This window comes from Moschus berezovskii, chromosome 12, assembly GCF_049115385.1.
Source record: "Moschus berezovskii isolate FMDL1 chromosome 12, NW_MosBer_1.0, whole genome shotgun sequence".
NCBI lineage: Eukaryota > Metazoa > Chordata > Mammalia > Artiodactyla > Moschidae > Moschus > Moschus berezovskii.
The window spans coordinates 39,908,706-39,929,382 of NC_142471.1; the positions used below are offsets into that span (position 1 = coordinate 39,908,706).

Below are 20,677 nucleotides of genomic sequence, written 5' to 3' on the forward strand. Positions count from 1 at the left end.
TTAGTTAAATATGAAATGGGGTAAAAGTAACATCTAACTCACATGGTTGTTGTGAAGTTTAAAAGAGGAATATGGAAGGCTCATGAGGGCAGATGTTCTGTTTGCTTTGTTCAACACCAAAAATCCTTGCCTAGCACACAGGAGGCTCTCAAAGGTATTCATTGAATGAATAGTCGCAGGGAGGTGCTAGTCAAATGTATGTTCAAGATCAGCCTATGTAACCCTCCAAACTAACCACCTCTTAGTTTGGCTTCTCCAAAAGCTGGGACTAAGACAAGGATGAGGGCTCAGGTAGTTCATTTCAGAGTGGCCAGAGAAGTTGGCAAGAGAGGGGAGGACGAAAACCCAATAAAAAGTGTTTGACTGAGCAGGTGGTTACTGCTCAGTCCTGCTGGGGAAGATACACAGATATGAAACTTGGGTCTAAGGTTGGGTTGGAGTCATGGGTCTAAGGTTGGGTTGGAGTATTTATCCATCAATCCCTGCTCCCAGGGGATGTTGGTTACTGTAGGGGCACCAACTCCTGTCTCACATTTCCAGGCCCAAACACACAGGCTGAGCAAGCCCCTTGCACTTGGAGAAAGACAGTAAGGCAGAGAGCTGAGTCACAAGAGTATGTGAGAAGGGAGGTGGTCTGTGTTGAAAGCTCCCACCACACCGCAGCTGGAGGCCAAGGCGGGCTTAGGGCATGCAACACGGGACAACAACAGGTCTGCTCCATTCCTAATACAGAATCAAGTGTTAAAAGGTGTTAACTATTTATGAGGTCCTGTGAGTGCCTCAGGAGACAGCCATGATATCTAATCACAGAACAATTTTATAATTTAAAAGGGATTTGACTCTCTCCTCTGTCTAGACAGAAAATAAGCTGGGAGAATGACTCAGACCCTGTATATTTAAACAGAACACTTTGTGTGCCCCTTAAGTTAAGATATGTTAGTCTCTAGTGTGGAAAGTCAGATTAACACACATTACTTTGCAGGGAAACTAATTAAATTTTTCAATCTTCCTCCTTGGCCTCTATCAATTAACTGTAATTTAAACTTCACCGGGTTCTTTCCATAGAGGAAATAAAGCACACAACCAAAGTCCTGAGAAGCAAATACAGTGTTCTTAGGGGAAACCTGTAAAGTGTGAGATAAAAAGCCAAGAAACCTGGGTCCTTTAGAGTTCAACTAATTTTAAATTCTATTATTGAAGGAGGATAAAACCTAGATGGCACAAAGAATTGAACCAATAGGCTGGCCCGCATTATCCATTTCAAGGAGATATTAAGGAAAGTCATATTTTCTACAATAAAATCAAACAGAGAAACAGAACCAAGCAAACTATCCTACATAATATTGCTTCCTAAGCATTTTCTTAGATGAGTTCCAGATGTTTCTGCAAGTCAACCAAAGGGCTAGTTGAAGAAATGTCCAGAATGAGAGATGACACAAAACTATTCCTGCAGGTAATGAGACTTTGCCCAGCCCATCACAGGTTGTGGGAGATACTAGTGTGATATTAGCAGAAATAACTCATTTTTCAGTGGGTCATGCCCTCCTAGGCAACTGCAGTGTTTCTTGGAGTCCCCAGTGCTGTCTCAGGGGTATCTACGAACATGTCTGCTCATCTGAGTGCTGCTGTTGTCCCTCTATTTCCTGCCAGATGTCCCTTCTCCCACTGTAGCTGAACTCCTGAACCCCCAAGGTATCAACAGTGCACAGTGGTCCCTCTCCCCTTGTATTATGCTCTGTTTCAGGAGGGGCAGAGCTGTGTGGCTCACGCCCAAGTGTCCTGGAGAAAAAGCCTTGTCAGAATATGTACAGCATACTTGTTCTCCAAGGGACTCCAACATCTTCTACAAAACACCAGGATGAAAGACTTGGGCACAAACTGGAATAACAAACACTACTAAGTCCTCCCAACCACATCCCCTTGGCTCTGTTTCGTTCAAAACTTCTCCATGGTCCCTTCCTCCTTTAGGTGGCTTTCTCTCCTAGGAGACACTGTAATCCCTCCAGTGCCCAGGTGGCCCTGAACCCCCGTCTAGGACTCCATTGATTAAAAAAAAACAAAAAAACTTATGCCAATTTTCATTTTCTTTATTAATTTTCAGTGCTTGTTCTCTTTTTTTATAAGCATCTCTAAAAAAAATTCTTTTTAACTTACTTGTATATATATTGGCTGTTCTGGGTCTTCACTGCTGCGAGAGGGCTTTCTCTAGTTGTGGAGAGCGGGGCCTATTCTCTAGTTGCAGGCTCCTCGTTGCATAGCAGAGTTCCCATGTTGCAGAGTGCAGGCTCTAGGCATGTGGGCTTCAGTAGTTGTGGTGCAGGGGCTTGGTTGCCTCGTGGCACATGAGAACTTCCCAGAGCAGGGATTGAACCCAGGTCCCCTGCACTGGCAGGTGGGTTCTCAACCACTACACCACCAGAGAAGCCCCAGTGCTTGTTCTCTTTAATGAACTCGTTCTCCACCCAAGGTTTCAGGATGGTGGTTTCCCCTGCATCCTCATTCCCATAACACAGCCAAGAAAAGTCACTGGTTTTCAGGTTGTCCAGTTTTTCTTGTTGTAAAGATAGGAGTGACAGATTCCAAGCTCTTCACATTTGGAAGCTGAATTGAAAGTCCATTTTTTTAAAAATATTGGGGCCTCACCCCACAGCATGTGGGACTTTAGTTTCCTGACCAGGGATTGAACCCATGCCCCCTGCATTGGAAGGCAGAGTCTTAACTGCTGGACTACCAGGGAAGTCCATAGAAATCTTTTCAATGTTAATCTAAACATCATAGTTTCATAAAGGAAAGTTATCAACAGAAATAAAACCAGATTCATGTGTCATTTCAAAACCAAAGACCATCCATGCCACTTCCTCAAGCATCTTTTTCAGGACTTCTGTTGAAAAACAGAACTAAGATGAAAACTTGTGTAACCAAGCAGGACCCTATGAGGCCTTCCCAGAATAGGCCCCCACCCAAGTCCTCCACCTGCCTTTTGTCTGTATAAAACTTTAGTCAAGGAATAAATTTAATCAGAGAAGTGAGAAAATGCAAAAACAGTCAAGCAGGACAAAACAATACTTTAGCCATTAAACAAAGTTAAGGGCCTTTAGTTCTCCCTTAAGGATTATGCTGTCCTCATTAGTATAGTGATAAGTATCCCTATCTGTCACTTGGGAGGCCGGGGTTTGATTTCCTGACAGGGAGGCAATATGTCCTCTGGGCTTCCCAGGTGGCGCTACTTTTAAAGAACCTGCCTGCCAATGTAGGAGATGTAAGAACTGAAGGTTCGATCCCTGGGTTCGGAAGATCCCCTAGAGGCGGGCACGGGCAGCCCACTGCAGTATTCTTGCCTGGAGGATCCCATGGACAGAGGAGTCTGGAGGGCTACTGTGCCTAGGGTCGTAAAGTCAGACATGACTGAAGCAACTTAGTACACATGCACGCAAGGGCTATAGATAATATTCTGAGCCATGTCCTTTGAGCTATTTTACACATGCCAAAACCCCCACCAAGTGAAAGAAGTTAACTGTATGCTGATCACTAGCATGTAGACCCCAGGCTAGTTGGAACCAGAAAGCTAATTATGGTGACTCTCAATTACCTCACCACCAGCCAATCAGAAGAATGTCCATGAGCTGATCACACCCTGCTCCTCAATAGCCTCTGTGGGGCAAGGCACAGTCTTGAGGGCATTAGCCCACTGTGGCACCCTTTGCCTGGCAAAGCAATCAATAAAGACACTTCTTTCTGCTTCACCCAAAGTTCTATGGGATTTAATCCAGCATCAGTGTATAGAGACTGAATTTTGGCCACATTTGGATTTGGTATTTCTGCTGAAGATATCCACAGCCTTCTTGTAGGAGATCCTGGCTTCCTCAGTTCACTGTACTCCAAAGACAATTTTTTCTTATCTATGCACAATATAATCCCATGCACAATGTGACCAGGACACTGGAATAATAAGCCTTAACTGTGTTCCTTTTCATTTCTAAATATGAAATATGTATGATAAATCATAGCCATAATCTAGGACAGTAGTCCCCAACCTTTTGGGCACCAGGGACCAAGTTTAGTGGAAGACAATTTTTCCATGGAATGAGAAGTTGGGGGTGGTTTTGGGATGATTCAGATGCATTACATGTATTGTGTACTTCATTTCTATTATTATTACATCAGCTCCACCTCAGATCATCAGGCATTAGATCCCAGAGGTTGGGGACCCTTGATCTAGGAAGCTTTGGTGTTAGACAAACATTTCTGAATTTGAAAGTCAAATCCCATCACTTAGTTTTGTGCTGACTCAATATCAACTTAGAATATGTTCACCTCCTTGTCTGTGGCTACTTTTTTCAGATCTGTAAGTGACCCTTTTGTTCTCTGTCCAATTCTTTTGTTTTAAAATTTCTTTATTAATTTCAAAGAAAATAGCAATTTTCTATCATTTAGAAAATGCCAAAGTATAGGGTATAAACAATTATTCATGTTCTCACCATGTAAAGACAGCTGTTAACATTTCAAAAACCTTCTTCAACCTTTTCACGAAAACCCTTTGACAGTTCAACAACAGTTGCTGAGTACCACAAAAGTGAAATACGGGAACTCCCTGGTGGCCCAGTGGTTAAGACTCCACCTTCCAGTGCAGGGGCAGAGGGCCAGTGATCTCAGGTGAACTGGTCAGGGAACTGAGGTCCCATATGCCATAGCATGCAGCCAAAAAAAAATTTTTTTAAGTGAAATAAAACAATGCTGATGTCCTTCTAGCAGTGGGGATATCAAATGGTTAAATAAATATTATTACTATTACTGTATGAAGTAATCTCTCTTCCCAATTCTTATATTACAAGTGTCTTATTCAAATATCAAGCATGACTTGAAACCAGAGAAATATAAAGTGAAAGAAGAATGAGGTATATTAATACCCAGAGTACGTTCACAAAATTTGAAACGTCAGCAGAGTAGACAGCATGGTGGGGCAAAAGATAAAGCATTAGATCATCTGACAGCTGAGCACTGTGCCTCTTAGGACAGTCACTGGCCAGCTCACCTCTCAGCCTTCCCACTGTCACCTGAAAATGGGAGCAGTCATAGCACCTGTTCATGCTGTTCAGTCAGCTGAGTTCAGTCGCGTCTGACTCTGCAGCCCCATGGACTGCAGCAGGCCAGGCTTCCCTGTCCATCACCAACTCGTATCCAAACTCATTTCCATCGAGTCAGTAATGCCATACAACCATCTCATCCTCTGTCATCCCCCTTCTCCTCCTGTCTTCAATCTTTCCCAGCATCAGGATCTCTTCCAGTGAGTCAGTTCTTCGCAACATGTGGCCGAAGTTCATGCTGTAATGAAAATGAAATGAAAGAGTCCCTTAAAAACTTTAAGTATCCATTAGACAGGAAAAATCGACTTTTAATTATTGCTGAGTCCAGTGTCGTTGTGTGTGTCTGAAACACTTCCTGTGAGTTGACACATACACAACGAATACAGGCTTCAAACCTTTTACTTTACCCTGCCCGCCCCGCCCTCTTGGCTTTTTCTGCCCCACTGCTTCTTCAATCTTTTAAGTGTCCATCAGATTTTTGACCTTTTCTTTTTTTTTTTTACTTCCTATTTCCTTTTATTCCTCCTACTTACAATTCTACCTCTAACTTGAAGTTCACAGCAGAATTTCAGCTTCACTAAGTTTTACTGTCAGCAAATCCCTGGATGGAACTTTCAGTGCTCTTCAACCTCTTTCCACATGGGAGAGTCATTCTACCTGACCCTGCTCTAGCCTTTTGGACCATATAATCAAAGCTATGGTTTTTCTAGTAGTCATGTACGGATGTGAGAGTTGGACCTTAAAGAAGGTTAAGCACCAAAGAATTGATGCTTTCGAACTGTGGTGCTGGAGAAGGCTCTTGGGAGTCCTTTGAACTGCAGGGAGGTCAAACCAGTCAATCCTAAAGGAAATCAACCCTGAATATTCATTGGAAGGACTGATACTGGAGCTGAAGCTCCAATACTTTGGCCACATGATGCGAAGAGCCAACTCATTGGAAAAGACCTGATGCTGGGAAAGATTGCGGGCAGGAGAAGAAGCAGGCAACAGAGGATGAGATGGTTGGATGGCATCACCTACTCAATGGAGTTCGAACAAACTCTGGGAGATAGTGAAAGACAGAGGAACCTGGTGTGCTGCAGTCCATGGGGTTGCAAAGAGTCAGACACAACTGAGCAACTGCACAACATCAACCCACTTAGCAAACTTTAATTGTGATGTCATAATCAGTAAGTTATTTTAAAAGGGAATATGGAAATAAATATGAAGTTTAAATATTCATCCTCTGTGACTCAGTAATCCCACTTTTGAAAAATATAACCTACAACACAATATAAAATACAGGGATAAAGTCACACATACAATATTTTTCAATACAGCCTTACTTATGATAGTCATAAATTAGAAACAGACTAAATGTCCTATAGTAGAGGAATATTTAATTAACTTATGGCCTATATATTCCATGGAATATTATGCAATCATTTAAAAAGAATAACTATAAAGGCTACTTAGCAACTCAGAATACTTGAGTCAACCAAAAAAGCCAGTGATAAAACTATATGTAATCTGTATGATTGTCATTATGCAAAAATATGAGTGCATATAGAAGAAATATAGAAATACTCAAAAAGGATAGTAACTATGCTAATAAGATTAGCTGTGGTTCTCTTTTCTGTTTTTTGACTTTCTGTTATTACATTGTTTTTACAGTCAAAAGAAGTTTCTTACAAATGTTAATAAATAGCTACAAGGCCAAACTCAGCTTCCAGAATATCTTGTACTTTTAGCTCAAATGATTCATATTCCAGGGTTAATTTCTCATGCTCGAAGGCTGTTCTAGAGGCAAATATTTTTCTTTCCAGGGAGAATAAAGGAAGTAATTGAGTTTACTGAGAAAAATTTGACCTCTATGTTGAAGTAATGTTATACAAAGATAATGCTTTTGCTCCTCTGTGAGAAGGGCACATGTTTTGAATTGCTTTTTCCCTCGTGGGGATAGATTTGAGCTGAACCATCCTTTCTCCTTTCACCTTGCTCTCTGTTCAGCTGATGATGACACATTTATAAGGCTGGGGACAGGGGGGCACTCAGGAGCCTGGCCAAGCAAAGCAAATTGACCCATCCACTGAGTACACTGAGACCTTGGCCAAATACTCAATCCAAACACACTGAATTGAGATACAATAATGAAATGCTTGTAGGTAATTCTGTGCCAGTCAAGTGAAGCACAGTCATTCAGTGGAATGATGAATCATCTAGAATCCCACCAGATAATGTGTGTGTGTGTGTGTGTGTGTGTGTGAATGTGTATGTGTATTTTAATGTAAAGCACCCAGAGAGGGAATTTCTAAGCAGTCTAGTGGTTAGGAATTGGTGCTTTTACTACCAGGGCCTGGGGTTCGATCCCTGGTAAGGGAATAAAGATCCCGCAAGCTGAGCGGTGAGCCTGTCCCCCCCCCCAAATAAAAGCCCTCAGAAAAATAAGGGGAATGGCCCATGCTAAAGAATAAAAAATAAATATATTTACAGTCATAACTTATGAGTATGAAAAGGGCAGAGTATGTAATAATAATCTCTCACCATTGTGCTAAAACTGCTCTGATGAAATGCACTCAGAGCTGCCATGTTGTTCCAGTCTTTTTCTTACTTGACTTCTCTGTAACCCAGATGGTGGCGAAGCATTCCTTCCTCCATGAGACTTTTCCTCACTTGGCCTGCGTTTTCCCACTGTGTTACTTTTCCTCCTACTGTTCTAGGTGCCCAATTTCATTCTCTCTGTGTGAGTTCCTTTCCTTCTTCCCATCTTTACGTTGGTGATCCTTAGCCTGCTAGGATTTTTCTGTTTTCACATTCTTTTCCTAGACAATGTTGTGCATTTCCATGGATTCTAACTCCCAGCAACCTACTGATTACTTTCAGCTCTTTATTTCTCTGCCAGACCTCTCTTCTAAATTCCAGCCTTCTGTATGACCAGCTTACTACACAACCCTCTGTGGATGTTTCATAAAGGTTCCTCCACTCTGCATGTCCATACTTAAATATACCTTAGCTCTTTTCTTCTGAAATCACCTATTCCTCCAGTATTCCTTATCTCCAAGAAAGAAACCTGTTGCCTTACTTGATGCCTGCCTGCCTTCCTTGCTCACATCTAACAAGTCATCATGTTCAGATAATAGTCTGCCTCTGAAATAGCTCTCATATTAATTGCCTACTTTCATTGCACTTGCCTCAGTTCATGCTCTTGTCATCTTTCCTAAATTATTTTAACAGGCTCCGAACCTGTAGTCTCCCTGCCTCCGGTCTTTCTTCTTTCCAACCTATCATCTGCATATTAGCATCACAGTAATCATTCCTCAAAATAATGCCAAGGCTCTTCTTTACAGGAGATTCCTATTAATAAATGCAGCAGGAATAATGGAAATAGAAAACCACCACTCAAAAACTGCAATAATAATGGCTCCGTGGATAAATGCCAAAATTAGTGGGCAGAAAATTAAGAAGCAGGACATTTGCACTATGTCAAAGAATTTCTTCCCAAAATATTTAATAATTACAAAGGAAAAAAATTTATTTCACAGTGGATGAACCTGGCATACTTCACCTTAGCCAAATGAATGACGCTGAAATCACCAATAATAACATATCAACATCAAGTACCATCTGCTATGAGGCACCTAGAAGGGCAACTTCTGCACTATTCCTGCCAAAAAAGCATAACCTCAATCTAATCCTCAGGAAACTTCAGACAAACCTAAATTGAGGGACAGCTACAAAACACCTGATCAGCACATTGCAGACATGTGAAGGTGCGAAGGTCAGGAAAGGCAAAAGTCTGCAAAGCAATCACAGGTAAGAAAATACTGAAGAGGCATGGCAATCCAATGCAATATGGAATTCTGGATTGGATCTTAGAACAGAAGAAGAAAATTAGTGGGAAACTGATAAAAATCTAAATGAAGTCTATAATTTAGTTATTAGTATTGTACCAACGAAAGTGTCTCAGTTTTGTCTGTTTTAGCAGAAAGAGCAGCAGGACGGTCAGGCCGCAAGCCACGGCGCTCAGCTGGGTCACCTGTTCAAAGCTGGTGAAGCGCCGTGGGCGGCGGCACGGGAAGCGGGCCCACTGGCGGTCAGCGGCGCCCAGCTGGCTCAAGAGTACCAGCGCTGCGGCTGCTGTCAGCGCCAGCAGCAGCCACCGCGCCCAGGTCCCAGCCCGCGTGGCGCGCACACCCCTCCCTGCGCCTCGGCCGCAGAGAACAGAGCAAACAGCAAAAGGCTCCTCTCAGTTTTGATAAATGAGTCACTACCATTAGAGGAAGCTAGGTAAATAGCATATGGGACTTTGTACTATCTTTGCAAATCTCAAATTATTTCAAAGTTAAAAAAAAAAAAACTTTTTAATGTGTTTCCCTAGAACTTATAAAATAAAATTCATTTTATTTCAGTTCAGTTCAGTCGCTCAGTCGTGTCCGACACTCCGCGACTCCATGAATTACAGCACGCCAGGCCTCCCTGTCCATCACCAACTCCCGGAGTACACTCAAACTCATGTCCACAGAGTCGGTGATGCCATCCAGCCATCTCATTCTCCCTCGTCCCCTTCTCCTCCCGCCCCCAACCTTTCCCAGCATCAGAGTCTTTTCCAGTGAGTCAACTCGTCGCATGAGGTGGCCAAAGTATTGCAGTTTCAGTTTTAGCATTTTATTTAGCATGGTATATAATGTCCCTTATGATTTGACCTCCTTGTAAACCTCTATCTTCTACCGCTACCCATAACACACCCAATATTTCAGCTATGCTAAATGTCTTACTTTGCACCATTTTTATAAACATGCACACAAATCTACGCACTCATACACACATTCATATACATTCACATACCCAAAACATATGAGGCCCACTGATAATTGCCCAATTTTATTATAAACAGACATGGGACTAAAATCCAGGTTTCCTGTTTCCTAAACTGCTAGTCTTTACTGAATCAATATAATTCCACCAGGACACACAAGTTGTGACACATCACATATTATGACTAAGTCAAGGTAATCAACTTAATTTTACCACCAGTGTAACTGAATATTTGATGGGGAGTAATACCCTATAACAATGGCAAGCCACTCCAGTACTCTTGCCTAGAAAATCCCATGGATGGAGCAGCCTGGTAGGCTGCAGTCCGTGGGGTCGCTAAGGGTCAGACACGACTGAGTGACTTCACTTTCACTTTCCACTTTCACACATTGGAGAAGGAAATGGCACCCCACTCCAGTGTTCCTGCCTGGAGAATCCCAGGGATGGGGGAGCCTGGTGGGCTTCCGTCTATGGGGTCACACAGAGTCGGACACGACTGAAGCGACTTAGCAGCAGCAGCAATACCCTATAATGGTGTATGTCACACATGGAATTGAGGACTCTGAACTCATTCATCTAGAATGCAAACACTGCAATCAATTGTCATGAAGACAAAAATGGGCACAATTAACACATATTTCAAAGTGTATAGTTCTGCTTTTATCAGTCCCATTACAATCCTGCCTAAATTCTAAAGTGAAAATGAATGTCACAGTGAAAAAATTACTGGTGCATATGAAACAGCCTGGTCTAACTTTTTAATATATTCACAAACAGGGATTTGATTCTTTTATTAGTAGTTAGAAAAGGTTGCATTAATATTCAGTAGTTAAAATGTACTGTTCTAAATTTTTTATAATTTCCCACGGGGCAGTAATTTTTTGGAAAATATTCCCAGTAGGTGAATGACTTTAATAACACTATGTCTGTGAAGATGGCAAATAAAATGGCTCATAGATCTATGCTTTGGCAAACAGTTGAAATAGCTATTCTTTATAGACAAGTGTTAGCCGTGCTTATTTGAGGTTTATTGAGATTGGTTCACTTCTGTGTATAAATATGTTGACAATTCTTTGGGTCCTATTGACTTTTTGGGTCCCAAAATCCTTTCCTGAGAACTTTAAAAGCTAAAGCCTTAGTAAAGAGAGCAGAGAGTGCAGACAGATGGGCCTGGCCGTAAGTAAAGGGTTCTGAAATAAAAGAAATGAAGACAGCAACCGAAAATTCTCTGCTTCTCAATCTCGCTCTCTTTTTCCTTTCTCTCTTGGTTGCAGAGGTATAGGATGACCATATATATATATATTAGGAATATCAGCTTGAAGTAGCAGAAGGGGAAACTTCTTATTCAAGTGAGGGAAAGAGCTACTAGAAGCCACAGGCGCAGAATATCAGCTTGAAGTAGCAGAAGGGGAAACTTCTTATTCAAGTGAGGGAAAGAGCTACTAGAAGCCACAGGCGCAGACAAGCAATCATTGTGGGTCAGAAAGGACTGCAGTGCCGTTGAAAGCTTTTTTCCTGGGGTGCTGAAGAGCACTGTGGACCACACTGCAATCCCAGCAGAACCAGACAAAATTGCCTGGAGAGAGTGAATCACAGCACCTACACCCAAGGCTAGTGATGTACTCCACTCTAGAAATTGTTCACAATCAGGTAAATACCACTTTTCAAAACTTGAGAGCGCCATGTCTGAGGATGCCAACCTTTCGAGACAGCAGTTACTTTTCTGTTTTGCAAAGTTCTGAGGTAGATTGGCAGACGTGGATGTGAGAGACTGGCAGTTCTCAGACAGGCTGACATTCATGGGCAAACACTTCAAACAAAGCAGCGAAGGGATGAAGGGAAGATTTGGGCACCCCTGACAAATCTCTCAGTAAAGAATCTGCCTGCAAGGCAGGAGACCCAGGCTCAATCTCTGGGTCAGGAAGATCCCCTGGAGAAGGAAATGACTACCCACTCCAGTATTCTTGCCTACAGAATTCCATGGACAGAGGAGTCAGGTGAACTACAGTTCATGGAGTCACAAAGAGTTGGACCAGACTGAAGCAACTAACACTTTTACTTTCAAAGACACTGCATTTCTTCTCTGAGGGAGAGGACAGCAGAACACTCGAAAATACTCATTTTCCTAAAAGGAGCAAATTGAACTTATAGATACATATATATTATCAGTCAGTCAGTTCAGTGGCTCAGTCATGTTCAACTCTTTGCGACCCCTGAACTGCAGCACCCCAGGCTTCCCTGTCCATCACCAACTCCCAAAACTTGCTCAGACTCATGTCCATTGAGTCGGTGATGCCATCCAACCACCTCATCCTCTGTCATCGCCTTCGCCTCCCACCTTCAGTCTTTCCCAGCATCAGGGTCTTTTCCAGTGAGTCAGTTCTTCGCATCAGGTGGCCAAAGTATTGGAGTTTCAGCTTCAGCGTCAGTCCTTACAATGAATATTCAGGACTGATTTCCTTCAGGATTGACTGGTTTGATCTCCTTGCAGTCCAAGGGATTCTCAAGAGTCTTCTCCAACACCACAGTTCAAAAGCATCAATTCTTTGGCATTCAGCTTTCCTTATAGTCCAACTCTCAATCCGTACAGGACTACTGGAAAAGCCATAGCTTTGACTAGACGTACCTTTGTTGGCAAAGTAACGACTCTGCTTTTTAATATGCTATCTTGGTTGATCATAGCTTTTCTTCCAAGGAGCAAGGGTCTTTTAATTTCATGGCTGCAGTCACCATCTGCAGTGATTTTGAAGGCCCCAAAAATAAAGTCTGTCACTGTTTCTGTCACTGTTTCTGTCACTGTTTCCACTGTTTCCAGATCTATTTGCCATGAAGTAATGGGACCAGAAGGACCATGAAGTAATGGGACGGAGAAGGCAATGGCAAGCCACTCCAGTACTCTTGCCTAGAAAACCCCATGGATGGAGGAGCCTGGTGGTCTGCAGTCCGTGGGGTCGCTAAGGGTCGGACACGACTGAGCAACTTCACTTTCCCTTTTCACTTTCACACATTGGAGAAGGAAATGGCAACCCACTCCAGTATTCCTGCCTGGAGAATCCCAGGGATGGGGGAGCCTGGTGGGCTTCCATCTATGGGGTCACACAGAGTCGGACACGACTGAAGTGACAGCAGTAGCAGCAGCAATGGGACCAGATGCCATGATCTTAGTTTTTGAATGTTGAGTTTTAAGCCAGCTTTTTCACTCTCCATATATACAAAGTACATATATATATATACACATATATATACACACACACACATATATCCTATGTATATTTGTATACATATATACACATATGTATACATATCCTATATATACATATATAGGTGGAACAGGAAAATATTATAGATCCTTGAAAGAGATAGATGGATACACCAGCAGTGATTACATTCATAGAAAAGGTTCTAGAAGTACAAAACTGTTGCATTAACAGTGTTTACAGGGACTCTCCTGGTGATCCAGTAGTTAAGACTCTGTGCTTTCAACCCCTGGTTGGGGAACTAAGATCCCACGTCCCACGTGGTTCAGCCAAAAAAAAAAAAAAACAGTGTTTATCGCTGACCACTGGGATTATGAGTTGTTTTGTTTTTCTTACATTTAATCTGTAGAGCACTTGCTTTTTTGTGTGGGGTATAATTGACACCCAAAAACTGCATATATTTTGAAGTATGATTGATGTGCAGAAACTGCACAGTATTTAAAGTGTACAATTTGGAAATTTTTGATGTATGAACATACATGAAACCATCACCATAATCAAGACAAAAACATAGCTGGTACTCAAGAAGTTTATTTAGGCCCATTTGCTGTAATCCCTTCCTCTCGCCTCTCCCTGCCTCCACCCTCTCCAGGCAACCACTGATTGGCTTTCTGTCACTTTTTTTTCTAGAGTTTTATGTAAATGGAAACATATTGTCATGTACATCACAGTTTTGTTGTTGTTGTTTTTGTTTTTGTTGTTTTGCTGGGTATTTACTTTTTACAAGTCTCTAGGGAAACCTTGGAGAAGGCAATGGCACCCCACTCCAGTACTCTTGCCTGGAAAATTCCATGGATGGAGAAACCTGTTAGGCTGCAGTCCGTGGAGTCGCTAAGGTTCGGACACGACTGAACAACTTCACTTTCACACATTGGAGAAGGAAATGGCAACCCACTCCTGTGTTCCTGCCTGGAGAATCCCAGAGACGGGGGAGCCTGGTGGGCTGCCATCTATGGGGTTGCACAGAGTCGGACACGACTGAAGTGACTTAGCAGCAGCAGCAGCAGGGAAACCTTGGTCATTCATTGGAAGCCCCTGCTCTAGGCAGCATCCTTTCTAGGAAAAAGATTAAACCAAAATATTCCTCCTGGACCTAGGAATTTGTCACAGAGAACTAAAGAGGGGACAAAGAAAATCAAAGGGATCCGAGTACTTTGCTAAGTTCTTTTATTGAAAAGAAGAATAAACTTTTAGCATATATTTCAATAGAAATATTGATTTTACCTGACAGCTCTCAAATATTTCCATAGTTCCTTGGAAAATGGAAGACTATAAAAATGAGACTATAAAACTTTCAAATAAATTGCTTTACTATAGGAACAGCATTATATCTTATATTTATAAAACACTAAATTAGGAAGAAAATATTAACCCTAGTTTTTATTTCAGATGTTTGTTAAGTTACACCTGAAATTAACTGTAGTTGACACTTTTTCCAAGTTGCCTTTTCTGATCTCAAACTTTTAAAAATGCATAATAAATATGGAAATGTTTTGCAGAAATGGAAAGATAAAGAACGGCTCTGTGGTAAAATTCTTCGGAAATCTGATTCCTCAGCATGGGTGTCATTAGGGACTTCTGAACAAAAAGCCCAGCTCTACCACTCAGAGGTGCTGACTCTTAGGTACTCTCACATACTAGCAACAGCAAGCAAATGCTATATCCCCACTATCTTAATAATTCAGATTTTATGGCAAAGATGAAAGCTGTTTGGCTCCTCTCTGCTATAGGGAACTTGATAGTACTTTTTTAAAAAATAATTTTATGTAATTATTTATTTTTGGCTGTATTGTGTCTTTGTTGCTGTGCAAGCTTTTCTCTAGTTGTAGCAAGCAGGGGGTCCTCTTCATTGTCGTGCGTGGGCTTCTCATTGTAGTGGCCTCTCTTGCTGCAGAGCACAGGCTTCAGCAGTTGCGGTTCCTGGGCTCTAGAGCACAAACTCAGTAGCTGTGGTGCACAGGCTTAGTTGCTCTAGGGCACATGAGATCCTCCTGGACCAGGAATCAAACCCATGTCTCCTACATTGGCAAGCAGATTCTTTACCACTGAGACAGCAGGAAAGCCCAGAAACTTGATAGTTCTGTGACGTGATGACTTCCTTCCTTGAAATTAGCCTCAAAGGCAGTTGTATATTTCAGGTGGACACTAATTAACCTACAGCTTTAAACAAATTCTTTTCTTCCTCTGAAAGGGTCATGCTAGAGAATGTTAAAATCTCTTTAGCTCCAACTGTCAATGGCCTCAACATTAGAGTCTCTGTCCAGCATAAACCTGCAAGCTTCAAATTCATATTCATTTCTAAATCAAGAACCAAGAATAAACAGTAAATGGAGAATGAATGAATGAATACATGCTGAACATAAATTCTTCTACATAAAAAAGAATTTGAACCTAAATATTATTTTAGTTTCTTTTGAAGTCAAGGGTCAGGAACCCCAACATGCTAAATGTTTAGGTGTGTTCTCAGAAACTCTGCTCCCTAGTCCGTGGTGATATGAATGCTCCCTCCATTTGTCCCTGCTGAAATGTGTATTGTAAAGGCTAGAACAGAGAAGATGCTCTTATTAACTAGATACCATAATATTAATATAAGCAGTTGCAATAAATAAGCCCCTGAAACCCTTTGCAGTGTAGGGAGAAAGGCATCTAGAATGCAGAGCAGGAGGCAAAGCCATGGTATGCTCAGATTTCCCCCCAGATCTAATTTTTAAAACTTCAGTGCAAGCTCACTCCAAGGAGAAGTTATATTAAGCACTTCTCATTTATTTTCTGCATAAGCAAGTGAACAGCTGATAAAAGCCATCTCTCTCTGCAAAAGGATATCAGCAATATAGTTATGAGTTTCAAAGTTCAAAACCACCCTATTTGCTAATGCAATAATAGGTGTGTCACCATTGCACTCGACTAAATATATAGGTGACTTAGTTCTGTCTTCTTTTATTGTCTTCCTTAGCAAGACTGGCAAGGAAACATGCTCCACCTACCAGAAAAAGAAAATTATTTCAGACATCCACTCAGGAAATGAATGCAACGAGAGGTAATAGGAATATTTCTGGAAAAGTATCAAAAATTCTTAATTTTAAAAAGTTCTCAGCATGAGAATGCTGACTGCATGTTTTGAAATCTGGGTAAGAAAGGCTAGTTGCAGAGTTTTCAGCTGCTGTCTGCTTATGGCTCCAGAGACAGCTCCCCCATAGCCCATTAACAATGACCCGTGCTGGGGCTATTTCCAGGGAATCTCGTTGATTCTCCATTTCATTCAATCTCAAAGCCATGAAGATAGTCACACAGGTTTATGACGCCTATTACAAATTCTCCTCTCTAGCCCTGCAACTGTTTTTAAAGCTATTAAGCCTAAAGATAGGACCACACATGTGATGTAGGAGGTCCAAGGCAAGATGTAGTTCTTAACAATTTTTTAATGTTTTCAAGAGAGTAATAGCAGAACGTTAAACCAAGCATTGGATCTTTCTAAGCACATAGCTCTGCATGACTGTATAGATCACAGGCCCATGAAGACATCCTTGCCTACAGAAATGTTACTCACCTTCTCCTGCAATTAGTGTCCTAAAGACTGGCTACACTTCCCTCCATGAATTCACTGTGATTTTCCTGATGTTGCTCCTCTCTCATTAAGCTAGTGTAGTCAACTTCTTACACACAGACAATGTGTGTTCATGCACATATGTGTGTGTCTCTCATTAACTCAATCTCAATGAGCTCACTGCTAGATTTCTTCAGACCTTAGAATCATGGGCCAAAGCACAAGATGCTCACCTTTAAATCCTTGCGGTAAATTATTTTTCAAACAGAAAATATTGCTTTCAGCATAATAACATCAAATGCTTACATTCATAATATAAAAAGAAAATTGAAAGGAAAAGTGTCAGCATTATTACTTATGGGTGTAATAAAAAGGCTGCAGGGAGGTTAGGCATAGAAATATTATCAAGTATGAAATGCTAGAAATATTTCCATTAATGTTAATAAATTAGCATTCTGTATTTAGCTGGGCATGATTAAGTACACGATTTGCTTAAATTAATGCAACAGCATAATAGATTCAGAATCACTATAAATAACTTTTTTTTTATTATTAATGTTTTCCTTAAAACCTGAATTACCCAAAGGTGTTGAAGATGACCCCAACCTGATTAATGGACCTGGTTTTAATAACCTGTCTGAGAGCAGCATCTCCAGAACATTGCTTATGGAAATTCTCTAAAAGCAAATAAATACAAAGAAGCAAGAAGCTTGGGAGAAAGAATGAAAAGCAAATGGACATTCAGTTATTTCTGAACAAGATTAATTTTCACCCCAGTTTGTGGCTTTAACACACACAGCTAGCGCCACCTATGGAAACAAAATTGAAAAATTGTGCTGACGGCAAACAGTCTATTTCTGCAAAAACTGAACCAGATCAAACATCATAAAGGAATGAGTCAGCATTTTAGTGAAAAACAGTGGTCTCTGGGCAGTAAACAAAAAGGCCTAACTCTAATAAGCTTCAGCATGGAGCTACTAAAGGGTTATTAGAAATGGAAAATGTGGTTTATTATCAAGGCTGTTTCTGAGTCTTACTCCAGCTTATTGCAAAAGAAAAACAGAAATTGAAACATGCACAACAATTCTACCACAGGGGGAAAGCATTGAGCTTTTTATTTTAACTAAGATATCACATTGCTCATCCTTTTCTTCTCTGACTCATTAATATACACATTCAAAACAACATTTTTGGAAACATCTACTTTCTGCCAGATACTTGAAAATAAAATACTCTGTCCTCCAGAAGCATCCAACCTAATTGGAAAAATATACACATATATACAGAAATAACAGAATACAGCATAGAAGTATTCAATACTGTAAAATTGTTCACAGCACAGATGAAAACTGCGGTATGTGGAGGAGGAACTTCTAGCTGGAAGATCAGATAAAGTTAGACAGAAAAGTGGTGCGTGAGCTGGACTTTGAAGAAAAGTTTGATTTGGAAATGAAGAGAACAAAAGGGAAAAGTGGGAAAACACAGTTTATGTATGAAGAGTAGCAAACAGTTCAAAAAGAAAATAGAAAGGGAGGCACATTTGGAAGGGTATCATGGAGCCAGATCATAAAGAATCTGTGACAGCAAAGTAATAAAATATAATAGAAAACATTTGTATAGTGTCTGCAGTGTGCCAGGTTCCAGTCCACAAGTTTTCTGTAGATTAACTCATGTCATCCTCGAACAGTCATGAAGAGGTGGGTCCTATATTTAATATCTCAACTTCACAGGTAAGAAACTGAAGTATAGTAAGGTCATATAACTTGATTGAGATCACATAGCCAGTAAGATTTCAACCCTGCTCAGAACCACCACCCATTATTGGCTCTTGGTAATATGAAGATTGGGCTTAATTCTCTCCAGGATGAAGAAAAGTGGAACACTTGCTTTTGTTTTTGTTTTTTTAAGTAAACAACTGCTTCCATAGAAAAGTAAATAGAAATCATATACATAACTCAAAGGATAAAGCAAAAAGAAGGGAGGAAATACTATTTTACTTCCCAGAGATAAATGCTATTAACTTTTTTCTCTTTCATGGATCTGTGTGTGCTAAGTCACTTCAGTCATGTACGACTTTTTGCAACCCTATGGACTGCAGCCCACCAAGATCCTTTGTCCACGGGATTCTCCAGGCAAAAATACTGGAGTAGATTGCCATGCCCTCCTCCAGGGAATCTTCTCCACCCAGGGATCAAACCTGTGTCTCTTATGTCTCCTGCATTCGCAGGCAGGTTCTTTACCACTAGCACCACCTGGGTAGCCCTTCTCTTTCATTCCAACATGTTTTAAAACCTCGTGGACACAAATTAAAGAATAAAAGAGAGCTGAGGGTGGAAAGCAACATAGCCTGCCCAACGTACCCCTATCATCCCTGCTCCCAGCCCCCAACCCCAGAACAGCCTCTCTCTTGAGCTGACAACTGGAGGAAGTATTTATAGAAACCAGGTATGCTACTCCTCCATCTCTTAACGTCTGACAGTTACAATTCTGCTCATAAATCTACTATTGGTTTTCTTAATTATTTTAAATTATGTAGTCATCCTCTCCTTATTCTACCAATTTTAGAATTCTTTCATTCACAAAGTTAGAATATTAATGCCTCATACTTCCCTTCAATTTTCTTCCCTTGACCTTCTGCAACTGCATTTTTGCTTATAGTACCAAGGTTGTTAACATTTATATTCTCTGCCACAACCACAATTGAGTTCTCTATTCTTTGTATTTAGGTTAACTTTAAGAGCTAAAAAAGCAATAAACAGCATTTACATTAATATGACTCAATATTTTCTACTGCAGAGCCAAATAGAATGCTATGATTATATACCATTTTTTTACAAGTCCAATGTCACAGCCTCAGGCCATAGCAGGAAGAATGCTCCTTGCATCAAGGTGAAATGAGTTTCCTTATATTCTATCAATTATGCTTAAAATCATTGCATATTTTATTTTGCTTCAAGTTTGGATCACAACAGCTTGTGGCCTTCCATAGATTTTATTGTGAAGAGAGGTTTGAAATGGCCTTTTTTGGAGCCCTCTGAACTCCTGCTTCAAGGTGATGTGTTTGTACTTTAGGCCTGTGGCATAGATCTTATCCTGGATTTTCCTTCACTGCTCTCTAGAATTGGATCCACTGTTCCCTCTTGTCCTCTTGGAGTGGATCCAGCCTCTTTCTTGAATTCTTCCCTTGCTTTCTATCATCATAAAACTTCCTAAGAAGGATTATGCCAGAGATAAACTTTCCAAATCCATGAATTTCCAAAAAATAACTTTATCTTGCTATTATATTACTCAAATTCCTAACAGGAAAAGTAAAACCATTATAAGTATTTAAACAGGAAATTTAATGGCAACAATTGGTTACATAAATAATGGAAGAACTATGAGACCAAGCAAGGAGAAAGGCAACCCAATTATTACAGAGAGTAGACATTCACAATCATCCTTAGGCTTGAGGGACAAAATAAGAGGTGGTGTTTGCAGGTGCCAGCCTTGAGCCAGATCATCCAGGAGAAGCTGGAGCCACCGAGAACACACAGCAAAGGTCAGATTCCTCTAGAGGGGTAGGGATGGGAGGGGGTGGGAGGAATTAAACCTAGTTTCTTCATTCTTCGTGTGCTCTTGCTAGTTGAACCCACACAGAAGCCAGTGAAACAGAAGCCTGGGAGCCCCAGTCTCTGGAACAACTCCCCTGCATAGCGGAGGAAAAGGCAAGGAACCTACCCCAGAGCAAAGTCTCACCCACACTCACACTCAATTTGTGTTCTTGCTTAGTACAAAGCTCCAGGTCCTAAGTCCTTTTTCTTCAGAGCTTTAAAGGCATTGCTCCACTGACTCCTAGCATCTGATGTTGTGAATAAGAAATCTGATGCCAGTCTGATTCTGCTTTCATTTTAGGGGGATTTCTCTTCTCAAGCCTGTCAAACCACCAGAGAAAGTGAAAGTCCCAAGCTTCCTATTCCAAATAAGACATCACTGCCATCAATGTTCTTTCCTTCTCA

General features: G+C 41.1%; 1 long non-coding RNA gene across 1 annotated transcript in view; it reads right to left on the reverse strand.

The window, feature by feature from the left end:
* Positions 1–2,108: 2,108 nt before the first annotated feature.
* Positions 2,109–20,677, reverse strand: part of LOC129555657 (uncharacterized) — a 34,423-nt gene continuing 15,854 nt past the window's right edge. The window contains exon 3 of the long non-coding RNA XR_008685792.2: positions 2,109–5,322. This is a non-coding gene — a long non-coding RNA (uncharacterized LOC129555657). The remainder of the gene's footprint in view (positions 5,323–20,677) is intronic.